General features: G+C 42.6%; 2 long non-coding RNA genes across 2 annotated transcripts; both read right to left on the reverse strand.

Moving 5' to 3' along the window:
* Positions 1–351: 351 nt before the first annotated feature.
* LOC135492751 (uncharacterized) lies at positions 352–2,067 on the reverse strand. The gene is made up of 2 exons (XR_010448113.1): positions 1,943–2,067; positions 352–782 (listed from the first exon to the last, which is right to left on the reverse strand). It is a non-coding gene; the product is annotated as an uncharacterized LOC135492751 (long non-coding RNA).
* Positions 2,068–7,601: 5,534 nt separating this feature from the next.
* Positions 7,602–9,514, reverse strand: LOC135492884 (uncharacterized). The gene is made up of 2 exons (XR_010448151.1): positions 9,462–9,514; positions 7,602–7,999 (listed from the first exon to the last, which is right to left on the reverse strand). It is a non-coding gene; the product is annotated as an uncharacterized LOC135492884 (long non-coding RNA).
* Between the last annotated feature and the right edge of the window lie 14,361 nt (positions 9,515–23,875).

Here is a 23,875-nt window from a genome sequence, read left to right on the forward strand (position 1 = left end):
TCCCTATAGTAGGGAAATTTAGGTGTGGTTTTCGACCGTTTGTGGGATCTAGGTGGTGTCAAACGGTGGCGCTGCCTATTGGTCAAAAAACCAATTAGTTGCCATGAATAAGCCATGGAGACCTTCCCTACAAAAAACTGTGTAGGTTCTTGTTATCAATGTCAGCAATTTGGTGTCTAGATCAATCCGGGACATGGCTTACATCCCATGTCAGGGGCAAGTCTGACGACACCTACGCCCGGGGATGGGTCCACCGCACTGGCTAGTGAGACCGATGTACAAGAAAATGTACCAAAATGGCGGCAAGCCGAGTAATTCTGGTGATAATGAAATAATATCTAAGAAAGTAAATTTTCATAGTTATTGCCTGCATTTGCGATTTAATTTTTACTCGTATCGATACGAACATTTAATAAGCAACGAGAGTAAAAGAGAAATAGAGTCCATTTCCGTGTAGTCGATTCCGGTAGGTCAGGTTTCTGTGGATTGCTCCATGTCACATCGTGGTTTATCAACCTCTCAAAAGACCGTGCTAGCAGTTTGCATAATTAGGGTGGTGATGGCAACAATGGTGGTCATCACAGCAGTTATGGGCGTTATGGTGATGGCAACAATGCTCATCAGCGCAGCAGTTCTCGGCGTTAGGATGGTGTTCGCAACAATGGGCGTCGTGACAGTGGTGTAATAGACCGTTGCCCTCACTCGCTTGTACCGTAACACACATCACCGCTACCACCAGCAGAAGTATCATGCATGCAACTCGCGCCATGTTTGCGAAAATTCTGCAAGGAAAGAAAATGAAAATTTTTGAATGTATTTCACGGGTCAGGTCACAGGCGTTTGTGAGGAGCTGGGATCGAGGGACTATTTTTCCGTTCACACCACCAACCATGCACAATGTAAATTATGTACAGCGAATGTACACACCGGGATTAAAAAGTAAAGAAAGGTTGCAACCAAACTAGGCACCCAAATCGACCCAACAAAATCACCCTCCAGTATTATGATAGTCCAAATCCCTCATAACGGCGTCAGTGAGTTTTCGCAAATCACCGAAACGCCAACGCGAACGCCTGTCCCATTGTTCGATATCATGATCAGGAGGTCAAACAATGGAATAATCGTTCGCGCTGGCGTTTCGGGGGATTTGCGAAAACTCCCTATCTACAACTTCGAAGCTGGCATGCATTAATTGATGCGTCATAAATTTACAGATTGATCACTGCGTCTTTAATTTACAAATTGTTGCGTAACTTTGATAAAATTGCAAAAAAGTCGGATCCAAACGTAAGTCCTCCGGTTCTCTACATCGCTTTCATCTCAGACCAATGTACCTCATCCCTGCATTTCATTATCGAGAACGGAGTGTATTGAAAACCTCTGGTTATGCGAGTATGTAAAAAAGAGATAAAAAGAGAATTCCGTACTTCGACAAAATGCCCCTTATCTGATTCAACTCTATAGAACTGCAGCGCTTAAGTTTATCTTTGGTATGATATAAAAACCCCGACTATCTGAGTTCAGGAAAAGATTTGCCATCATTTTGAAAAAGACAAATTTTCTAGAATTTCTCAAGTTAAAAATTCTTAGTTTTATCAAGTCTTGCTGTTGATTACACGAGATGCTAAAAAACCCAAGAGAATCGCAGACACTTTCTCCGATGGTTGCTAACCCACCGACAACTTCGTCGCGAGTGAATCCAGCTTTAGATTGAAGCCAACCTCTAGATTGGAGCCTTAGATGGACTGTATTTAACTCACAGTTTTCTCATCGTGGCGAGGCTATGCCAGGACACCAAGAGAGATGTGTTCTGGTTTTCATGCGCAGTTTGAAACGATCGGTGATATTCTTAGCCTTGGCTCGGAGAGGTGACAACCCTCGGAGAAGTTGTTGCTGGATCCCCGGGGTAAATAAATCAAATCGACAATTAACATGGACTTACCTGTTTGTCTGTACGAGGTCTGGAGATATCTTGAAGTCGAAGTTTCGAATGAAGTTTCTGGTGAAGCAAGGGGTTTATAAAGGCGGGAGAACAAAGCGCGTTGTGAGCCATCTGGCGATGGCAAATTGGCCAATTAGACCATCGATGAGTTTATCAACATCATCATTATAAACCAGACAAAGCCAATTGTAATTATTTAAAGTAGCTTTTAGGATGATAAGTTAAGTACTTATGTGAAGTGTTCACGCCTTGGCCCAATGCCGGCAATGCAACACGTACTCGCAATTGTTGATTCACTTCATACAGATCAGATATTTATCAATTACAAATTTCAAATTTTTAACGAACGCGTGATCTTCAATGTCATCTGGACTGTCGATGTAAATGACTGCGTGGATAATCAGCGAGTTTTCGATTAAAACAGGAGGGCCCTTATCAAACCTTGGAAGGTGTAATTACAACGTCCTAAACTAACTTAATGAGGCAACTATCGTGGTGCTTTAAATTGACTCTTCAATTCAATTCTGAACAAGGGAAGGAATGTTTCATCTGATCATTCCATTAATGCCACTCGTTTGCTGCACGTTCATCTGTCCTTCTTGCTGACCTCCATGGTGTACCATTGTTTTTGCCCAGTGACCTTTCTAGGTCTACCGCTATCTCGATCTCAAAAAATGCCAGGAAATCAGTAAATCAGTCTGAAAATTACCGGGACATTGCCCTTGGCAGTATTATTGGTAAGGTATTTATTATATCATTCTTGTGAGATACAGGGATATTCTTACCTCCAGTGACTGTCAATTTGGATTCATAAATGGTCTTTCGACAACTTCTTGTAGCTTTGTTACGGAAGAGGTGATAAGATATTACATCAATATTGATTCCCCAGTGTATTCTGTTAATGGTGGACGCATCCAAGGCATTCGATTGTGTCAACTTTATCAAGTTATTCAGGATATTGCAGCGCAAGGGATTGTGCCCCTTATTTCACGTTTTCAGCGACTTTGTGTACCACCCAGAGAGTGAATATTAGGTGGGAAGATTACACCTTCCCCTCATTTACTGTTTCAAATGGAGTCATACAGGGGGGAGTGTTGTCTCCGATTCTTTTCAACCTATACATAGGGGAACTTCTCGAGAAGCTGTAGAGTTCAAAAGTAGGGTGCCATGTAGGCCATTATTTCGCTGGAGCATTTGCGTATGCCGACGACGTTATCATTATTGCTCTGTCGCTTTGGGCTCTGCGACAACTGCTCAAATCTTGGATGACTATTCTAAAGAGTAAAAGATCAAGTTCAATGCTGGAAAATCTAAACTGCTAGTTTTTGGCACAAGGAATGTAGAAGACTTTGTGGTCCGCGTGACATGACCCCTAGTTTACATGAAATACATCTCGGGATTCCTATAGGGCCAAATATAGAGGAAGAAAGAATTGAAACAACAATATCTGACATGTACAAACCTACAAATGTATTATTAGCGCAGTTTCAATATGCCTCTACTGTGGTGAGATATGCTCTATTCAAGAGTTTTAGTACGTCCCTTTACGGCAGCCCAATGCTGAATTTGGCTCACCACTCATTGTCAATATCGGGGAAACACCAGTCCAGTCAAAACCATCTGTAAAGGACCTTGGCTTTAGTCTTGACTGACGCTGTCAATGAGAGACAATGTTAACAATGTCTGTAAGGCAGCTTCTTTTGCTATCTGGCGAATCGGTAGTATTCGTCACCTACTCGACCAACAGTCAACCGAACAGCTAGTCCATGCTTATATAACATCTCGGCTGGACTATTGTAACAGCTTGCTGTTCCGCCTCCTGACGCGTACATCAACAGACTACAATTAATCCAAAACTCAGCTGCTAGGCTTGTTGTGCGTGTCAGGAAGTATGACCACATCACCCTGGTTTTAAAGATGCTCCACTGGCTGCCAGTCAAACAAAAATGTGTTTTCAAATTTCTGCTCTTAGCATAGAAATGTTTTAATGGACTTGCACCAAAATACCTTTGCGACCTTTTTGGTTGCCCACCAGCCAGCACGACCTTTACGTTCCTCGTCAATGGGGGCTGATCGTTCCTCCTCGTTACAAAACACAGTTCTACGGTGCTAGGGCGTACTCAGTCGCCGCTCCCCTTTGTGGAACGATCTGCCCCCACATATCAGGTGTGCTGGTTCGGTGGACAGCTTCAAGGTTTCACTGAAACGTAGTGCGCTATGCACTTTTATTATTATTCATTATTTACTTATGAAAGTCAGAGATCTGCCCACAGACGATCTGCTGCCCGCAAGTACCATCTGTGTGCATAACTTGAGAAATTTATTTGAAGATTTTGTGGAATTATGTATGAAGTTGATGAGACGTCTTTCAAGGGTTATCATGATGTCATAATCATCAAGGACAGCGGGGACAAGGTAATTGTGGGTTGAGGGTGAAATACCCAGAACCCTACGCACACGTTTCCTCCACGCAGTGTATACACACTGTATATGGGACCACCGCGGTGATCCCAAAACGGTTTCGCAACCTAGACAGCAGTATGTCCTGATCAATGGTGTCGAAGGCGGCCGAGAGGTCGAGGAGCATCAGCACAACCTCCTTGCCTTGCTCGAGTGCCATAAGCAGGTCGTTAACCACGTGCAACAAAGCAGTTTCAGAGCTGTGCCCCTTTCTGTAGGCAGATTGCACCCGTGGGTAAATGCCGCTTCAGTTGACGTGTGCGATAAGCTGCTCCGCCACGACTAAGTTCTCGACTACCTTCGACACGAAAGATATGTTAGAGACTGGGCGGTAATTGCTCGGAATGTCACAGTCAAGTGATGGCTTTTTAAGCAAAGGAATCACAAGGTCTTTTTTGAAGCAAGTTGGCACCACACCCGATTGCAACGAAGCGTTCGTCAGCTTTGCAAGAAATGGTGCAAAGTCAGTTTCAAAGTCTTTTAGCAGAGATGTCGGCAAAGGGTCAAGCTCACAGGTGGTTGATATCAGACGTTTTAGAATACGGGTCACTTCGGCCGTTGAAATACTGGAGAATTGCGTCAGTTCACTGCCAGTGAAGGTCGGTACACCAACAGGGTTTGTAGAATCGTCATCTCCAAAACCAGACCGAATCTTCAAGATTTCTCGTGGAAAAAAACAGCAAACTGATCGGCAAGTTCAGGGCATAGAGTGTCAAGAATAGATCTGGTCAGGAGAAGGAAGTTTACACCACTATGGAATATACCGGGCTTGCCAAACAGGGCAAAAATACTACCCTCTTTGGCGAGCCGGAGAGGTTACAACATGTTGGCCAATCAGAGAGCAGTGACGTCATATTCGAATTTATATGCGCATATTTAACAATGGCCGACTTCCCGCTCTCGATTCAATTTCTGTTACTAAACTCGGGTTTTGGTCAATAATCCATGAAGAAGCATGTACATGTACATGACTGTATGGATTTACAAAAAAAGTCATAAACATGGTTTGACTGATAAGCATGTTAAATGCATTAGTGTGCATTTAAGGCGTTTCACTGTAACTCCAGTGTTGCTTACCGTGTTGCCACGAATGATAATGAGCTCCTGGATGGTTGAATATGCATGAGTTCGGCTCTCCATCTAGGGCAGAAAAAAGGCGCTGTTTGGTGAGCCGGGCTTGCCAAATAGTCGCTTCCCTTTCTTTATCAATATTTTGTAAAATTTGTCACAGCACTGCACTTCCACACCATGCACCATTTCATGTATTGATTGTACTCAGTCTCTGTTGAGTACGAATAAACATACTATATCTATACGCATACATTTATATATATCATCTTTTAATTGCCAGACCTAAGCATCGCGGTATTTCTAAATTATAAGGCAAAGTCGTACAACAGCCTGGGTACATCCCCAACAGTTGTCGAAAACAGCGGACGGTACGCATTGCTGCACACAGAGGCCAAAAGTGTACTCGGGCTTTAGTTGTACCGGTTTCCTTTACATAATCTTTACTTTCAGACTGAGTGTTCAATTGACGCCAGTTACTGTCGTCTGACACAATTCTAAACGCCTCAACGAAAGTATTTTCCCCTGTTAATGATCGGCCAGGTTTTGTAAAGTATACACAGCATTGAACATTTCCGGATATCACCGCTAGGCTTAAAGGTGGACTATAGGAAGGAGAACAGGGGCTAATGCAGCCATATTGAAGTAACAAGTATACACAGTAAGGGCCCTTGGCCATGTCAGACTTAAGCACTAAATACATCACTCGTACAAGCGTGAATCATTTCGACCTACTGTGAAATGTGAGAGACCCCTGTAGGCGGCTTTGTGTAACTTTATCTTGCCTGCCTAGCTGCTGCCTATATTGTCCCTTTAATATATACAGGAAGTTCACAGTTAAATGGTTTTCCTCTAAATTTTTCCAAGTCCAATTCTAGGCCCACAAGGGGCACGTTAAACTAGGCAAAATCTTAGGGTAGTGAACCGGTCCTTAGCTCACACAAGATGGCCTAATAAAATCGCTAAAGCATCCTCTGAACATGAAAAATGAGATCCTGGCGTTAAAGTAAGTAGTATTTGGAACACGAAGACCGACTCATCTCCATGGAAACGGCCGGCTTTTTTGGTGGTGGTTGGGGGGGAGGGGTGGGGGTACAAAGTGGCGAGTTTTATCCTCGTCGATTGGGGTCTGATCGATCGTTTTCTCGCGCCTGTGATGACATGCTGCAACGGTAGTGGCAGAGAGAAAACACTCGATCTGATTGGAAAATGGACGCACACTGTGAAGGTATCTGTATTTTGGAAACGACGAATCTTCAATTTTCTTTCACAGCTGTTTGGACAGATCCTGTCTTTGTGGCGCACATGACCTTTGGTGGGTAGTGTTGAAGGACAATCTCCCAATGAGAGGATTGCCATTTGCCTCCGAGTAAGAAAACGCTGGTACAGGGTACTAGTAGCACTGAGGAATCGTTACTTATTGCAAGGCTAGGAGATTGGTTGAGATCTCACAGTAAGTGCCCCAGACGCATGCCGTTTCCTTGAATCTGAATGGGTCTGTCTTGTTCAAAATACTATTTTCTCAACGTCATGATCTTAGTTCAATGTACAGGGGATGCTTTGGTGATTTTATGATGCCATCTTCTGTGACTTCGGACAAAGTCACCAATCCGGTTGGGCCTTATACGCGAACATACCTCAAAGCTCTGGGGCGAGATCGAGGGCGAATTTCCTTGGTTCGTGTTCTGGCCCATACTAGTAAAAAAAGCTGTGATCGGGTACACTTTTAGCATAATCTCCTTTACATAGTATATGAGCCTGTTCCTTAGGCCCTATAGTAGGGAAATTTTGGTGTGGTTTTCGACCGTTTGTGGGATCGAGCCAGGTGGTGTCAAAAGGTGGCGCTCCCTATTGGTAAAAAAACCAATTAGTTGCCTTGAATAAGCCATGGAGACCTTCCCTACAAAAAAATGTGTAGGTTCTTGTTATCAATGTCAGTAATTTGGTGTCTGAATCAATCCGGGACATGGCTTACATCCCATGTCAAGGGCAAGTCTGACGTCACCAACGCCCGGATGTGTCCACTGCACTGGCTAGTGAGACCCGAGGGAGCGATGTACATGGAAATGTACCAAAATGGCCGCCAGCCGAGTAATTCTGGTGATAGTGAAATAATATCAAACAAAGTTAATTTTCATAGTTATTGCCAGCATTTGCGATTTAATTTTTACTCGTATCGATACGAACATTTAATAAGCAACGACAGTAAAAGAGAAATAGAGTCCATTTCCGTGTAGTCGATTCCGGTGCGTCAGGTTTCTGTGGATTACTCCATGTCACATCGTGGTTTATCAACCTCTCAAAAGACCGTGCTAGCAGTTTGCATGATTAGGGTGGTGATGGCAACAATGGTGGTCATGGGCAGGGCAGCAGTTATGGGCGCTAGGATGGTGTAAGCAACAATGGGCGTCGTGACAGTGGTGTAATAGACCTTTGCCCTTTCCCCCATGTCGATCTCCCGTAACACACATCACCGCTACCACCAGCAGAAGTATCATGCATGCAACTCGTGCCATGTTTGCGAAAATTCTGCAAGGAAAGAAAAATGAAAAATTTTGAATGTATTTCACGGGTCAGGTCACAGGCGTTGGTGAGGGGCTGGGATCGAGGGACTATTTTTCCGTTCACACCACCAACCATGCACAATGTAAATTATGTACAGCGAATGTACACACCGGCATTACAAAGTAAAGAAAGGTTGCAACCAAACTAGGCACTCAAATCGACCCCACAAAATCACCCTCTAGTATTATGATAGTCCAAATCACTCATAACGGCGTCAGTGAGTTTTCGCAAATCACCGAAACGCCAACGCGAACGCCTGTCCCATTGTTCGATATCATGATCAGGAGGTCAAACAATGGAATAATCGTTCGCGCTGGCGTTTCGGGGGATTTGCGAAAACTCCCTATCTACAACTTCGAAGCTGGCATGCACTAATTGATGCGTCATAAATTTACAGATTGATCACTGCGTCTTTAATTTACAAATTGTTGCGTAACTTTGATAAAATTGCAAAAAAGTCAGATCCAAACGTAAGTCCTCCGGTTCTCTACATCGCTTTCATCTCAGTCCCATGTACCTTGTCCCTGCATTCTTTCAATCCCACGTCATTATCGAGAACGGAGTGTATTGAAACCATCTGGTTATGCGAGTTTGTGAAAAAGAGATAAAAAGAGAATTCCGTACTTGCCAACCCACCGACAACTTCGTCGCGAGTGAATCCAGCTTTAGATTGAAGCCAAACTCTAGATTGGAGCCTTAGATGGACTGTATTTAACTCACAGTTTTCTCATCGTGGCGAGGCTATGCCAGGACACCAAGAGAGCTGCGTTCTGGTTTTCATGTGGAGTTTGAAACTCTGTTTTCGGCGTCTTAACTACAAAACACTGAGATACATGTTGTCTGATCCGGGAAGCGCAATTTGCTTTCTTTTAAATACTGAAGACTGAGATGCAACAGTAGTCTAAAATTTAAAGGTGTTCGTTCACATACATTTACTATTGGTCCAACTATATCTAGTTCCTTTTTCTAACGCCAGCCGACATCCGTCAGCCATAATGCATGATAAATGCATGCATGCTTCCGTGTTATTGGTATGCAATTGGGGTATGATGTTTCCCGATTGCTCGGTGTTATGTGTACACTGGCTTTGTCATGCAAATACAACAAGGTATGTGTATTGTTTCAATCATCCCAAATCTGTCAAAAACGACGAGAGCCGGCGCCGGATTGGCGTTTGACATTTTCATGGAAACGGCCAACAAAGTAAACCATCGGTGTGAGCCAAAAAGAATGCCTGTTTCTATTTGTTCTGCATAGCCTCAAGACAACCAGGGGACTGATATACGATATACAGTCCAAAATGGTCTATATCTTAAGCTATCGGTGATATTGTTAGCCTTGGCTCGGAGAGGTGACAACCCTCGGAGAAGTTGTTGCTTGATCCCCCGGAGTAAATAAATCAAATTGACAAATAACATGGACTTACCTGTTTGTCTGTACGAGGTCTGGAGATATCTTGAAGTCGAAGTTTCGAATGAAGTTTCTGGTGAAGCAAGGGGTTTATAAAGGTGGGAGAACAAAGCGCGTTGTGAGCCATCTGGCGATGGCAAATTGGCCAATTAGACCATCGATGAGTTTATCAACATCATCATTATAAACTAGACAAAAAAAATTGAAATTATTTAAAGTAGCTTTTATGATTAAGTAAAGTACTTATGTGAAGTGATCATGCCTTTGCGCAATGCCGGCAATGCAACACGTACTCGCAATTATTGATTCACTTCATGCAGATCTACGTGTACCGGCGTTGTGTGTATCATCAGGTATAGAACAACTCAAAATAACCCCATAAATATGTGGTTTTTAAATCGCATTGTCGATGTAAATGACTGCGTGGATAATCAGCGAGTTTTCGATCAAAACATGAGGGCCCTTAACAAACATGGAAGATGTAATTACAACATCCTAAACTAACTTAATGAGGCAACTATCGTGGTGCTTTAAATTGACTCTTCAATTCAATTCTGAACAAGGGAAGGAATGTTTCATCTGATCACTCCATTGATGCCACTCGTATGCTGCACGTTCATCTGTCCTTCTTGCTGACCTCCATGGTGTACCATAGTTTTTGCCCAGTAACCTTTCTAGGTCTACCGCTATCGCGATCCAAAAAAATGCCAGGAAATCAGTAAATCAGTCTGAAAATTACCGGGACATTGCCCTTGGCAGTATTATTGGTAAGGTACTTGATTATATTATTCTTGTGAGATACAGGGATATTCTTACCTCCAGTGACTGTCAATTTGGATTCATAAATGGTCTTTCGACAACTTCTTGTAGCTTTGTTACGGAAGAGGTGATAAGATATTACATCCATATCATAATACTATAAGGCGGCTCGATAAAGTGCCATTTGGGGGTAGTGTTTCTTCTCGAAATTTTGCACGTTTGCAGGTGATATGTTATCCTGATGCAACGTTATGTTTATTTTCGGAAATTTACTTCAGCGGAGCAGTAATGAGGGATTTTTAATCGGACACTGTCAATTCTCCTTACTACTCACAGAAGCCAAGTCATAGCTGTTTAGTTATGCAGGGGCTTAATCAATTACCTGCACTCCCTGTGGGGTGGCTAACATTACCTGTTGAACGGCTGGCTGTAGGGGGATGATTGGAACAGCCTGTACCTGTTGACCTGCTGAACTAAGGTTAGTGTTATTTTCAATCCACGATTGCAGGTCACATAATGTTCGAGATTTCGCGGGGAAAGAAATTGTAAACAAACGTATGTGTGCAGTTCAAATGTAAACAAAAATGTATTTTTGGTACTTTCGGTTGCTGGACTTGGGTTTTCCCGCAGTAAGGACCTGGGGTCAAATTGGTGGTCTATTTATATGAGTGCTGTGTTAGCCAGAGCTAGCCCTTGATTATGAAGGGATTTTCAAATGAAGGTTACCATGGTCTGTTTATGTGCTCACCACAGCTTTCAATAATTGATCTGAAGAGGCGCGCTGAACCTGAAATGGCCTTATCAAGGAGCTGCTCACGGTGCTGAACATCTAGCTTGCCTGTCGAGTAAGTGCCTTGCCCGAGACCTGGCTACATGAAGGAGGAGCACGCATTTTAAAGTTATAGTAGTGATAGTGCAATTGGTTCGAGCCATTTGGAGGCCGACATGTGAAGGCCTATCCGGGTACTCCATCTTCTCCGTATAAAAAGGCGCATATTGCTGACTAAGGAACGAGGCATTGCCTCATCATCTCTATCGGACCAACTGATATACTTTTATATGCACGCATACAGCACACCACAGCTATGTCCGAGTCTGTGGACAAATGGTTGGTTTAATTTGTCTCTTCGATATGGCTCCTTTGATATTGCATTAGATTTTCATTGCAATTCAATCTATTCAAGGTATAGCCCATTTGAACCTGCCTGCGCCACGGGTACAATGCTAGCAACTCAATATTTCTATAGATATTTCTTAATATATGGTATATATATAGCTCGGTGATTTTATTGAAAATGTTTGCAGTTGATTTAAATGTTTGAATGGTTTAAAAACAAAATTTTTCGAAGCGAGGTCAACAGGGTCAAAATAAATAGTTTTTGGCGCCAAAGATGTCGGCAATGGCAGATTTGAATTCAGATTCGAGTCGATTCTTTTGGAAGCCGAAAGTGCGGATGCACAGGGCAATTGCGTTTAGAAAGGTCCACCGACTGATAGTCAAACCATTCCCTGGAGTGCTCGAAAACCTGGAATCAGTGTGTACTTCAGCTTGAAAAGTTCGCGGGTGAAGGGGTTTTCTTCATGATGATATTGATAATGATAATAATGATGATGGTTTAAGAGCACTGGCGGATCCAGGATCTGGAAGAAGAGGGAGCCTGCACTGCATTTCTCATCAAAATTGCTGCACTACAGGTGTGTTCCAAAATATCATGGTCAATTTCAAAGATTCTATAACAATCAGGGGGCGTACCTCTGGTGCACCCCCTTGGATACGCGCCTGATAAATGTTCATGGATGAAAGTAGAAAGAAAGCTAAAAAAGAAAACGATATAAGACTCGCCAGGGTTTGAAGCTAATTCGAATCCGCGCCTGATAAACGTTCATGGATGAAAAATGGAAAGAAGACATTTAAAAAAAACGAAAAAATACATTCGCCGGGGTTCGAACCCGTGACCACCCAATCTAAAGCGCAGCGCTTTAACCGCTGAGCTATCAGGGCGGTCATGTTTGACGTGAGATTTTCGGCAATCTGAAGACAGGCCTTAGGGTACGCGCCATGATTGTGGCTAGGTCACGCTGGCGGAAGAGTAATTGGGTGCAAATAGTTCCAAGCTAACCGTATTACTCAATATTACTATAGATATTTCTTAATATATCGTATATATATAGCTTGGTGATTTTATTGAAAATGTTTGCAGTTGATTTAAATGTTTGAATGGTTTAAAAAGAAAATTTTTAGAAGCGAGGTCAACAGGGTCAAAAGAAATAGTTTTTGGCGCCAATGATGTCGGCAATGGCAGATTTGAATTAAGATTCGAGTCGATTCTTTTGGAAGCCGAAAGTGCGGATGCACAGGGCAATTGCATTTAGAAAGGTCCACCGACTGATAGTCAAACCATTCCCTGGAGTGCTCGAAAACCTGGAATCAGTGTGTACTTCAGCTTGAAAAGTTCGCGGGTGAAGGGGTTTTCTTCTTGATGATATTGATAATGATAACAATGATGATGGTTAAAGAGCGCTGGCGGATCCAGGAACTGGAAGAAGAGGGAGCGTGCACTGCATTTCTCATCAAAATTGCTGCACTACAGGTGTGTTCCAAAATATCATGGTCAATTTCAAAGATTCTATAACAATCAGGGGGCGTACCTCTGGTGCACTCCCTTGGATACGCCCCCGATAAACGTTCATGGATGAAAGTAGAAAGAAAGCTAAAAAAAAGAACGATATAAGATTCGCCAGGGTTTGAATCTAATTCGAATCCGCGCCTGATAAACGTTCATGGATGAAAAATGGAAAGAAGACCTTTTAAAAAAAAAAAAAAAAACATTCGCCGGGGTTCGAACCCGTGACCACCCAATCTAAAGGGCAGCGCTCTAACCGCTGAGCTATCAGGGCGTTCATGTTGACGTGAGATATTCAGCAATCTGGAATAGGATACGCGAAATGATACGCGCCATGATTGTGGCTAGGTCACGCTGGCGGAAGAGTAATTGGGTGCAAATAGTTCCAAGCTAACCGTATAACTCAATATTACTATAGATATTTCTTAATATATCGTATATATATAGCTCGGTGATTTTATTGAAAATGTTTGCAGTTGATTTAAATGTTTGAATGGTTTAAAAAGAAATTTTTTAGAAGCGAGGTCAACAGGGTCAAAAGAAATAGTTTTTGGCGCCAATGATGTCGGCAATGGCAGATTTGAATTAAGATTCGAGTCGATTCTTTTTGAAGCCGAAAGTGCGGATGCACAGGGCAATTGCATTTAGAAAGCTCCGCCGACTGATAGTCAAACCATTCCCTGGAGTGCTCGAAAACCTGGAATCAGTGTGTACTTCAGCTTGAAAAGTTCGCGGGTGAAGGGGTTTTCTTCATGATAATATTGATAATGATAATAATGATGATGGTTTAAGAGCACTGGTGGATCCAGGAACTGGAAGAAGAGGGAGCGTGCATTGCATTTCTCATCAAAATTGCTGCACTACAGTTGGGTTCCAAAATTTCATGGTCAATTTCAAAGATTCTATAACAATCAGGGGGCGTACCTCCGGTGCACTCCCTTGGATACGCCCCCGATAAACGTTCATGGATGAAAGTAGAAAGAAAGCTAAAAATAAAACGATATAAGATTCGCCAGGGTTTGAATCTAATTCGAATCCGCGCCTGATAAACGTTCATGGATGAAAAATGGAAAGAAGACCTTTTAAAAAAACGAAAAAATATACTCGCCGGTTTTCGAACCCGTGACCACCCAATCTAAAGCGTAGCACTCTAACCGCTGAGCTATCAGGGCGTTCATGTTTTACGTGAGATATTCGGCAATCTGAAGACAGGCCTTAGGGTACGCGCCATGATTGTGGCTAGGTCACGCTGGCGGAAGAGTAATTGGGTGCGAATACTTCCAAGGTAACCGTATCAATATCATAATACTATAAGGTTGCTCGATAAAGTGCCATTTGGGGGCAGTGTTTCGTCTCGAAATTTTGCACGTTTGCAGGTGATATGTTATCCTGATGCAACGTTATGTTTATTTTCGGAAATTTACTTCAGCGGAGCAGTAATGAGGGATTTTTAATCGGACACTGTCAATTCTCCTTACCACTCACAGAAGCCAAGTGATATTGCATTAGATTTTCATTGCAATTCAATCTATTCAAGGTATAGTCCATTTGAAACTGCCTGCGCCACGGGTACAATGCTAGTCAATGATTCCCCAGTGTATTCTGCAATGCTGGACGCATCCAAGGCATTCGATTGTATCAACTTTATCAAGTTATTCAGGATATTGCAGCGCAAGGGATTGTGCCCCTCATTTCACGTTTTTAGCGACTTTGTGTACCACCCAGAGAGTGAATATTAGGTGGGAAGATTACACCTTCCCCTCATTTACTGTTTCTAATGGAGTCAAACAGGGGGGAGTGTTGTCTCCGATTCTTTTCAACCTATACATAGGGGAACTTCTCGAGAAGCTGTAGAGTTCAAAGGTAGGGTGCCATGTAGGCCATTATTTCGCTGGAGCATTTGCGTATGCCGACGACGTTATCATTATTGCTCTGTCGCTTTAGGCTCTGCGACAACTGCTCAAATTTTTGATGACTATTCTAAAGAGTAAAAGATCAAGTTCAATGCTGGAAAATCTAAACTGCTAGTTTTTGGCACAAGGAATGTAGAAGACTTTGTGGTCCGCGTGACATGACCCCTAGTTTACATGAAATACATCTCGGGATTCCTATAGGGCCAAATATAGAGGAAGAAAGAATTGAAACAACAATATCTGACATGTACAAACGTACACATTTATTATTAGTGCAGTTTCAATATGCCTCTACTGTGGTGAGATATGCTCTATTCAAGAGTTTTAGTACGTCCCTTTACGGCAGCCCAATGCTGAATTTGGCTCACCACTGACTCATTGTCAATATCGGGGAAACACCAGTCCAGTCAAAACAATCTGTAAAGGACCTTGGCTTTACTCTTGACCAGACCCTCTCAATGAGAGACAATACTCAGCTGCTAGGCTTGTTGTGCGTGTCAGGAAGTATGACCACATCACCCTGGTTTTAAAGATGCTCCACTGGCTGCCAGTCAAACAAAAATGTGTTTGCAAATTTCTGCTCTTAGCATAGAAATGTTTTAATGGACTTGCACCAAAATACCTTTGCGACCTTTTGGTTGCCCACCAGCCAGCACGACCTTTACGTTCCCCGTCAATGGGGCTGATCGTTACTCCTCGTTACAAAACACAGTTCTACGGTGCTAGGGCGCACTCAGTCGCCGCTCCCCTTTGTGGAACGATCTGCCCCCACACATCAGGTGTGCTGGTTCGGTGGACAGCTTCAAGGTTCCATCCTTTGAACATGAAAAATGAGATCCTGGCGTTAAAGTAAGTAGTATTTGGAACACGAAGACCGACTCATCTTCATGGAAACGGCCGGCTTTTTTGGTGGTGGGTGGGGGTACAAAGTGGCGAGTTTTATCCTCGTCGATTTTGGTCTGATCGATCGTTTTCTCGCGCCTGTGATGACATGCTGCAACGGTAGTGGCAGAGAGAAAACACTCGATCTGATTGGAAAATGGACGCACACTATGAAGGCATCTGTATTTTGGAAACGACGAATCTTCAATTTTCTTTCACAGCTGTTTTGACAGATCCGGTCTTTGTGGCGCACATGACCTTTGGTGGGTAGTGTTGAAGGACAATCTCCCAATGAGAGGATTGCCATTTGCTGCCGAGTAAGAAAACGCTGGTACAGGGTACTAGTAGCACTGAGCAACCGTTACTTATTGCAAGGCTAGGAGATTGGTTAAGATCTCACAGTAAGTGCCCCAGACGCATGCCGTTTCCATGGATCTGAATGGGTCTGTCTTGTTCAAAATACTATTTTCTCAACGTCATGATCTTAGTTCAATGTACAGGGGATGCTTTGGTGATTTTATGATGCCATCTTCTGTGACTTCGGACAAAGTCACCAATCCGGTCGGGCCTTATACGCGAACATACCTCAAAGCGGTGGGGCGAGATCGAGGGCAAATTTCCTTGGTTCGTGTTCTGGCCCATACTAGTAAAAAAAAGCTGTGATCGGGTACACTTTTAGCATAATCTCCTTTACATAGTATATGAGCCTGCTCCTTAGTCCCTATAGTAGGGAAATTTTGGTGTGGTTTTCGACCGTTTGTGGGATCGAGCTAGGTGGTGTAAAAAGGTGGCGCTTCCTATTGGTAAAAAAACCAATTAGTTGCCTTGAATAAGCCATGGAGACCTTCCCTACAAAAAAATGTGTAGGTTCTTGTTATCAATGTCAGTAATTTGGTGTCTGAATCAATCCGGGACATGGCTTACATCCCATGTCAAGGGCAAGTCTGACGTCACCAACGCCCGGATGTGTCCACTGCACTGGCTAGTGAGACCCGAGGGAGCGATGTACATAGAAATGTACCAAAATGGCCGCCAGCCGAGTAATTCTGGTGATAGTGAAATAATATCAAACAAAGTTAATTTTCATAGTTATTGCCAGCATTTGCGATTTAATTTTTACTCGTATCGATACGAACATTTAATAAGCAACGACAGTAAAAGGGAAATAGAGTCCATTTCCGTGTAGTCGATTCCGGTGCGTCAGGTTTCTGTGGATTGCTCCATGTCACATCGTGGTTTATCAACCTCTCAAAAGACCGTGCTAGCAGTTTGCATGATTAGGGTGGTGATGGCAACAATGGTGGTCATGGGCAGGGCAGCAGTTATGGGCGCTAGGATGGTGTAAGCAACAATGGGCGTCGTGACAGTGGTGTAATAGACCTTTGCCCTTTCCCCCATGTCGATCTCCCGTAACACACATCACCGCTACCACCAGCAGAAGTATCATGCATGCAACTCGCGCCATGTTTGCGAAAATTCTGCAAGGAAAGAAAAATGAAAAATTTTGAATGTATTTCACGGGTCAGGTCACAGGCGTTTGTGAGGAGCTGGGATCGAGGGACTATTTTTCCGTTCACACCACCAACCATGCACAATGTAAATTATGTACAGCGAATGTACACACCGGCATTACAAAGTAAAGAAAGGTTGCAACCAAACTAGGCACCCAAATCGACCCCACAAAATCACCCTCTAGTATTATGATAGTCCAAATCACTCATAACGGCGTCAGTGAGTTTTCGCAAATCACCGAAACGCCAACGCGAACGCCTGTCCCATTGTTCGATATCATGATCAGGAGGTCAAACAATGGAATAATCGTTCGCGCTGGCGTTTCGGGGGATTTGCGAAAACTCCCTATCTTCAACTTCGAAGCTGGCATGCACTAATTGATGCGTCATAAATTTACAGATTGATCACTGCGTCTTTAATTTACAAATTGTTGCGTAACTTTGATAAAATTGCAAAAAAGTCAGATCCAAACGTAAGTCCTCCGGTTCTCTCCATCGCTTTCATCTCAGACCCATGTACCTCGTCCCTGCATTCTTTCAATCCTACGTCATTATCGAGAAAGGAGTGTATTGAAACCATCTGGTTATGCGAGTTTGTAAAAAAGAGAGAGAATTCCGTACTTCGACAAAATGCCCCTTATCTGATTCAACTCTATAGAACTGCAGCGCTTAAGTTTATCTTTGGTATGATATAAAAACCCCGACTATCTGAGTTCAGGAAAAGATTTGCCATCATTATGAAAAAGACAAATTTTCTAGAATTTCTCAAGTTAAAAATTCTTAGTTTTATCAAGTCTTGCTGTTGATTACACGAGATGCAAAAAAACCCAAGAGAATCGCAGACACTTCCTCCGATGGTTGCCAACCCACCGACAACTTCTACGCGAGTGAATCCAGCTTTAGATTGAAGCCAACCTCTAGATTGGAGCCTTAGATGGATTGTATTTAACTCACAGTTTTCTCATCGTGGCGAGGCTATGCCAGGACACCAAGAGAGCTGTGTTCTGGTTTTCGTGCGCAGTTTGAAACTCTGTTTTCGGCGTCTTAACTACAAAACACTGAGATACATGTTGTCTGATCCGGGAAGCGCAATTTGCTTTCTTTTAAATACTGAAGACTGAGATGCAACAGTAGTCTAAAATTTAAAGGTGTTCGTTCACATACATTTACTATTGGTCCAACTATATCTAGTTCCTTTTTCTAACGCCAGCCGACATCAGTCAGCCATAATGCATGATAAATGCATGCATGCTTCCGTGTTATTGGTATGCAATTGGGGTGTATGATGTTTCCCGATTGCTCGGTGTTATGTGTACACTGGCTTTGTCATGCGAATACAAGGTATGTGTATTGTTTCAATCATCCCAAATCTGTCAAAAACGACGAGAGCCGGCGCCGGATTGGCGTTTGACATTTTCATGGAAACGGCCAACAAAGTAAACCATCGGTGTGAGCCAAAAAGAATGCCTGTTTCCATTTGTTCTGCATAGCCTCAGGACAACCAGGGGACTGATATACGATATACAGTCCAAAATGGTCAAGTTTAAAAGAGGTAGCCTTTGATCTTAAGCTATATCTTAAGCTATCGGTGATATTGTTAGCCTTGGCTCGGAGAGGTGACAACCCTCGGAGAAGTTGTTGCTGGATCCCCAGAGTAAATAAATCAAATTGACAAATAACATGGACTTACCTGTTTGTCTGTACGAGGTCTGGAGATATCTTGAAGTCGAAGTTTCGAATGAAGTTTCTGGTGAAGCAAGGGGTTTATAAAGGCGGGAGAACAAAGCGCGTTGTGAGCCATCTGGCGATGGCAAATTGGCCAATTAGACCATCGATGAGTTTATCAACATCATCATTATAAACCAGACAAAAAATTTTTGAAATTATTTAAAGTAGCTTTTATGATGATAAGTAAAGTACTTATGTGAAGTGATCGTGCCTTTGCGCAAGTCCATACATACACAATCCTGCAAAAATCAATTCATTGTGTACTCCCAATATTCCCTTGCAAAAATAATGAAGCACTTTGATGATAATTGGATGTTTCTTCAAATGACGCAGCAGGATTTGTAGAAAAACCATGGACGCCGATGATAACTCGTAAAGGGGTACGCCGCACGTAGTTTATGTATAGTATACACAACGGCAATGTTGATATTCATCGATATTCAGTAGGTATTTACATAATTTTAAAATATATATTTATCAATTAGAAATTTCTAATTTTTAACGAACGCGTGATCATCAATGTCATCTGCACTGTTGATGTAAATGACTGCGTGGATAATCAGTGAGTTTTCGATCAAAATGTAAGGGCCCTTATCAAACTTTGGAGGTGTAATTACAACATCCTAAACAAACTTAATGAGGCAACTATCGTGGTGCTTTAAATTGACTCTTCAATTCAATTCTGAACAAGGGAAGGAATGTTTCATCTGATCATTCCATTAATGCCACTCGTTTGCTGCACGTTCATCTGTCCTTCTTGCTGACCTCCATGGTGTACCATTGTTTTTGCCCAGTGACCTTTCTAGGTCTACCGCTATCTCGATCCAAAAAAATGCCAGGAAATCACTAAATCAGTCTGAAAATTACCGGGACATTGCCCTTGGCAGTATTATAGGTAAGGTATTTATTATATTATTCTTGTGAGATACAGGGATATTCTTACCTCCAGTGACTGTCAATTTGGATTCATAAATGGTCTTTCGACAACTTCTTGTAGCTTTGTAACGGAAGAGATGATAAGATATTACATCTATATCATAATACTATAAGGCGGCTCGATAAAGTGCCATTTGGGGGTAGTGTTTCGTCTCGAAATTTTGCACGTTTGCAGGTGATATGTTATCCTGATGCAACGTTATGTTTATTTTCGGAAATTTACTTCAGCGGAGCAGTAATGAGGGATTTTTAATCGGACACTGTCAATTCTCCTTACTACTCACAGAAGCCAAGTCATAGCTGTTTAGTTATGCAGGGGCTTAATCAATTACCTGCACTCCCTGTGGGGTGGCTAACATTACCTGTTGAACGGCTGGCTGTAGGGGGATGATTGGAACAGCCTGTACCTGTTGACCTGCTGAACCAAGGTTAATGTTATTTTCAATCCACGATTGCAGGTCACCTAATGTTCGAGATTTTGCGGGGAAAGAAATTGTAAACAAACGTATGTGTGCAGTTCAAATGTAAACAAAAATGTATTTTTGGTACTTTCGGTTGCTGGACTTGGGTTTTCCCGCAGTAAGGAGCTGGGGTCAAATTGGTGGTCTATTTATATGGGTGCTGTGTTAGCCAGAGCTAGCCCTTGATTATGAAGGGATTTTCAAATGAAGGTTACCATGGTCTGTTTATGTGCTCACCACACTTTCAATAATTGATCTGAAGAGGCGCGCTGAACCTGAAATGGCCTTATCAAGGAGCTGCTCACGGTGCTGAACATCTAGCTTGCCTGTCGAGTAAGTGCCTTGCCCGAGACCTGGCTACATGTAGGAGGAGCACGCATTTTAAAGTTATAGTAGCGATAGTGCAATTTGTTCGAGCCATTTGGAGGCCGACATGTGAAGGCCTATCTGGGTATTCTTTCTTCTCCGTATAAAAAGGCGCATATTGCTGACTAAGGAACGAGGCATTGCCTCATCACTCTCTATCGGACCAACTGATATACTTTTATATGCACGCATACAGCACGCCACAGCTATGTCCGAGTCTGTGGACAAATGGTTGGTCTAATTTGTCTCTTCGATATGGCTCCTTTGATATTGGATTAGATTTACATTGCAATTCAATCTATTCAAGGTATAGCCCATTTGAACCTGCCTGCGCCACGGGTACAATGCTAGCAACTCAATATTTCTATAGATATTTCTTAATATATGGTATATATATAGCTCGGTGATTTTATTGAAAATGTTTGCAGTTGATTTAAATGTTTAAATGGTTTAAAAACAAATTTTTAGAAGCGAGGTCAACAGGGTCAAAAGAAATAGTTTTTGGCGCCAATGATGTCGGCAATGGCAGATTTGAATTAAGATTCGAGTCGATTTTTTGGAAGCCGAAAGTGCGGATGCACAGGGCAATTGCATTTAGAAAGCTCCGCCGACTGATAGTCAAACCATTCCCTGGAGTGCTCGAAAACCTGGAATCAGTGTGTACTTCAGCTTGAAAAGTTCACGGGTGAAGGGGTTTTCTTCATGATGATATTGATAATGATAATAATGATGATGGTTTAAGAGCACTGGTGGATCTAGGAACTGGAAGAAGAGGGAGCGTGCACTGCATTTCTCATCAAAATTGCTGCACTACAGTTGGGTTCCAAAATTTCATGGTCAATTTCAAAGATTCTATAACAATCAGGGGGCGTGCCTCTGGTGCACCCCTTTGGATACGTGCCTGATAAACGTTCATGGATGAAAGTAGAAAGAAAGCTAAAAAAGAAAACGATATAAGATTCGCCAGGGTTTGAAGCTAATTCGAATCCGCGCCTGATAAACGTTCATGGATGAAAAATGGAAAGAAGACCTTTTAAAAAAAAACAAAAAATCATTCGCCGGGGTTCGAACCCGTGACCACCCAATCTAAAGCGCAGCGCTTTAACCGCTGAGCTATCAGGGCGGTCATGTTTGACGTGAGATTTTCGGCAATCTGAAGACAGGCCTTAGGGTACGCGCCATGATTGTGGCTAGGTCACGCTGGCGGAAGAGTAATTGGGTGCAAATAGTTCCAAGCTAACCGTATTACTCAATATTACTATAGATATTTCTTAATATATCGTATATATATAGCTCGGTGATTTTATTGAAAATGTTTGCAGTTGATTTAAATGTTTGAATGGTTTAAAAACAAAATTTTTAGAAGCGAGGTCAACAGGGTCAAAAGAAATAGTTTTTGGCGCCAATGATGTCGGCAATGGCAGATTTGAATTAAGATTCGAGTCGATTCTTTTGGAAGCCGAAAGTGCGGATGCACAGGGCAATTGCATTTAGAAAGCTCCGCCGACTGATAGTCAAACCATTCCCTGGAGTGCTCGAAAACCTGGAATCAGTGTGTACTTCAGCTTGAAAAGTTCGCGGGTGAAGGGGTTTTCTTCATGATAATATTGATAATGATAATAATGATGATGGTTTAAGAGCACTGGTGGATCCAGGAACTGGAAGAAGAGGGAGCGTGCATTGCATTTCTCATCAAAATTGCTGCACTACAGTTGGGTTCCAAAATTTCATGGTCAATTTCAAAGATTCTATAACAATCAGGGGGCGTACCTCCGGTGCACTCCCTTGGATACGCCCCCGATAAACGTTCATGGATGAAAGTAGAAAGAAAGCTAAAAATAAAACGATATAAGATTCGCCAGGGTTTGAATCTAATTCGAATCCGCGCCTGATAAACGTTCATGGATGAAAAATGGAAAGAAGACCTTTTAAAAAAACGAAAAAATATACTCGCCGGTTTTCGAACCCGTGACCACCCGATCTAAAGCGTAGCACTCTAACCGCTGAGCTATCAGGGCGTTCATGTTTTACGTGAGATATTCGGCAATCTGAAGACAGGCCTTAGGGTACGCGCCATGATTGTGGCTAGGTCACGCTGGCGGAAGGGTAATTGGGTGCGAATACTTCCAAGGTAACCGTATCAATATCATAATACTATAAGGTTGCTCGATAAAGTGCCATTTGGGGGAAGTGTTTCGTCTCGAAATTTTGCACGTTTGCAGGTGATATGTTATCCTGATGCAACGTTATGTTTATTTTCGGAAATTTACTTCAGCGGAGCAGTAATGAGGGATTTTTAATCGGACACTTTCAATTCTCCTTACCACTCACAGAAGCCAAGTGATATTGCATTAGATTTTCATTGCAATTCAATCTATTCAAGGTATAGTCCATTTGAAACTGCCTGCGCCACGGGTACAATGCTAGTCAATAATGATTCCCCAGTGTATTCTGCAATGCTGGACGCATCCAAGGCATTCGATTGTATCAACTTTATCAAGTTATTCAGGATATTGCAGCGCAAGGGATTGTGCCCCTCATTTCACGTCTTTAGCGACTTTGTGTACCACCCAGAGAGTGAATATTAGGTGGGAAGATTACACCTTCCCCTCATTTACTGTTTCTAATGGAGTCAAACAGGGGGGAGTGTTGTCTCCGATTCTTTTCAACCTATACATAGGGGAACTTCTCGAGAAGCTGTAGAGTTCAAAAGTAGGGTGCCATGTAGGCCATTATTTCGCTGGAGCATTTGCGTATGCCGACGACGTTATCATTATTGCTCTGTCGCTTTAGGCTCTGCGACAACTGCTCAAATTTTTGATGACTATTCTAAAGAGTAAAAGATCAAGTTCAATGCTGGAAAATCTAAACTGCTAGTTTTTGGCACAAGGAATGTAGAAGACTTTGTGGTCCGCGTGACATGACCCCTAGTTTACATGAAATACATCTCGGGATTCCTATAGGGCCAAATATAGAGGAAGAAAGAATTGAAACAACAATATCTGACATGTACAAACGTACACATTTATTATTAGTGCAGTTTCAATATGCCTCTACTGTGGTGAAATATGCTCTATTCAAGAGTTTTCGTACGTCCCTTTACGGCAGTCCAATGCTGAATTTGGCTCACCACTCATTGTCAATATCGGGGAAACACCAGTCCAGTCAAAACCATATGTAAAGGACCTTGGCTTTAGTCTTGACTGACACTCAATGAGAGACAATGTTAACAATGTCTGTAAGGCAGCTT

The sequence above is a fragment of the Lineus longissimus genome, chromosome 8 (genome assembly GCF_910592395.1).
Source record: "Lineus longissimus chromosome 8, tnLinLong1.2, whole genome shotgun sequence".
NCBI lineage: Eukaryota > Metazoa > Nemertea > Pilidiophora > Heteronemertea > Lineidae > Lineus > Lineus longissimus.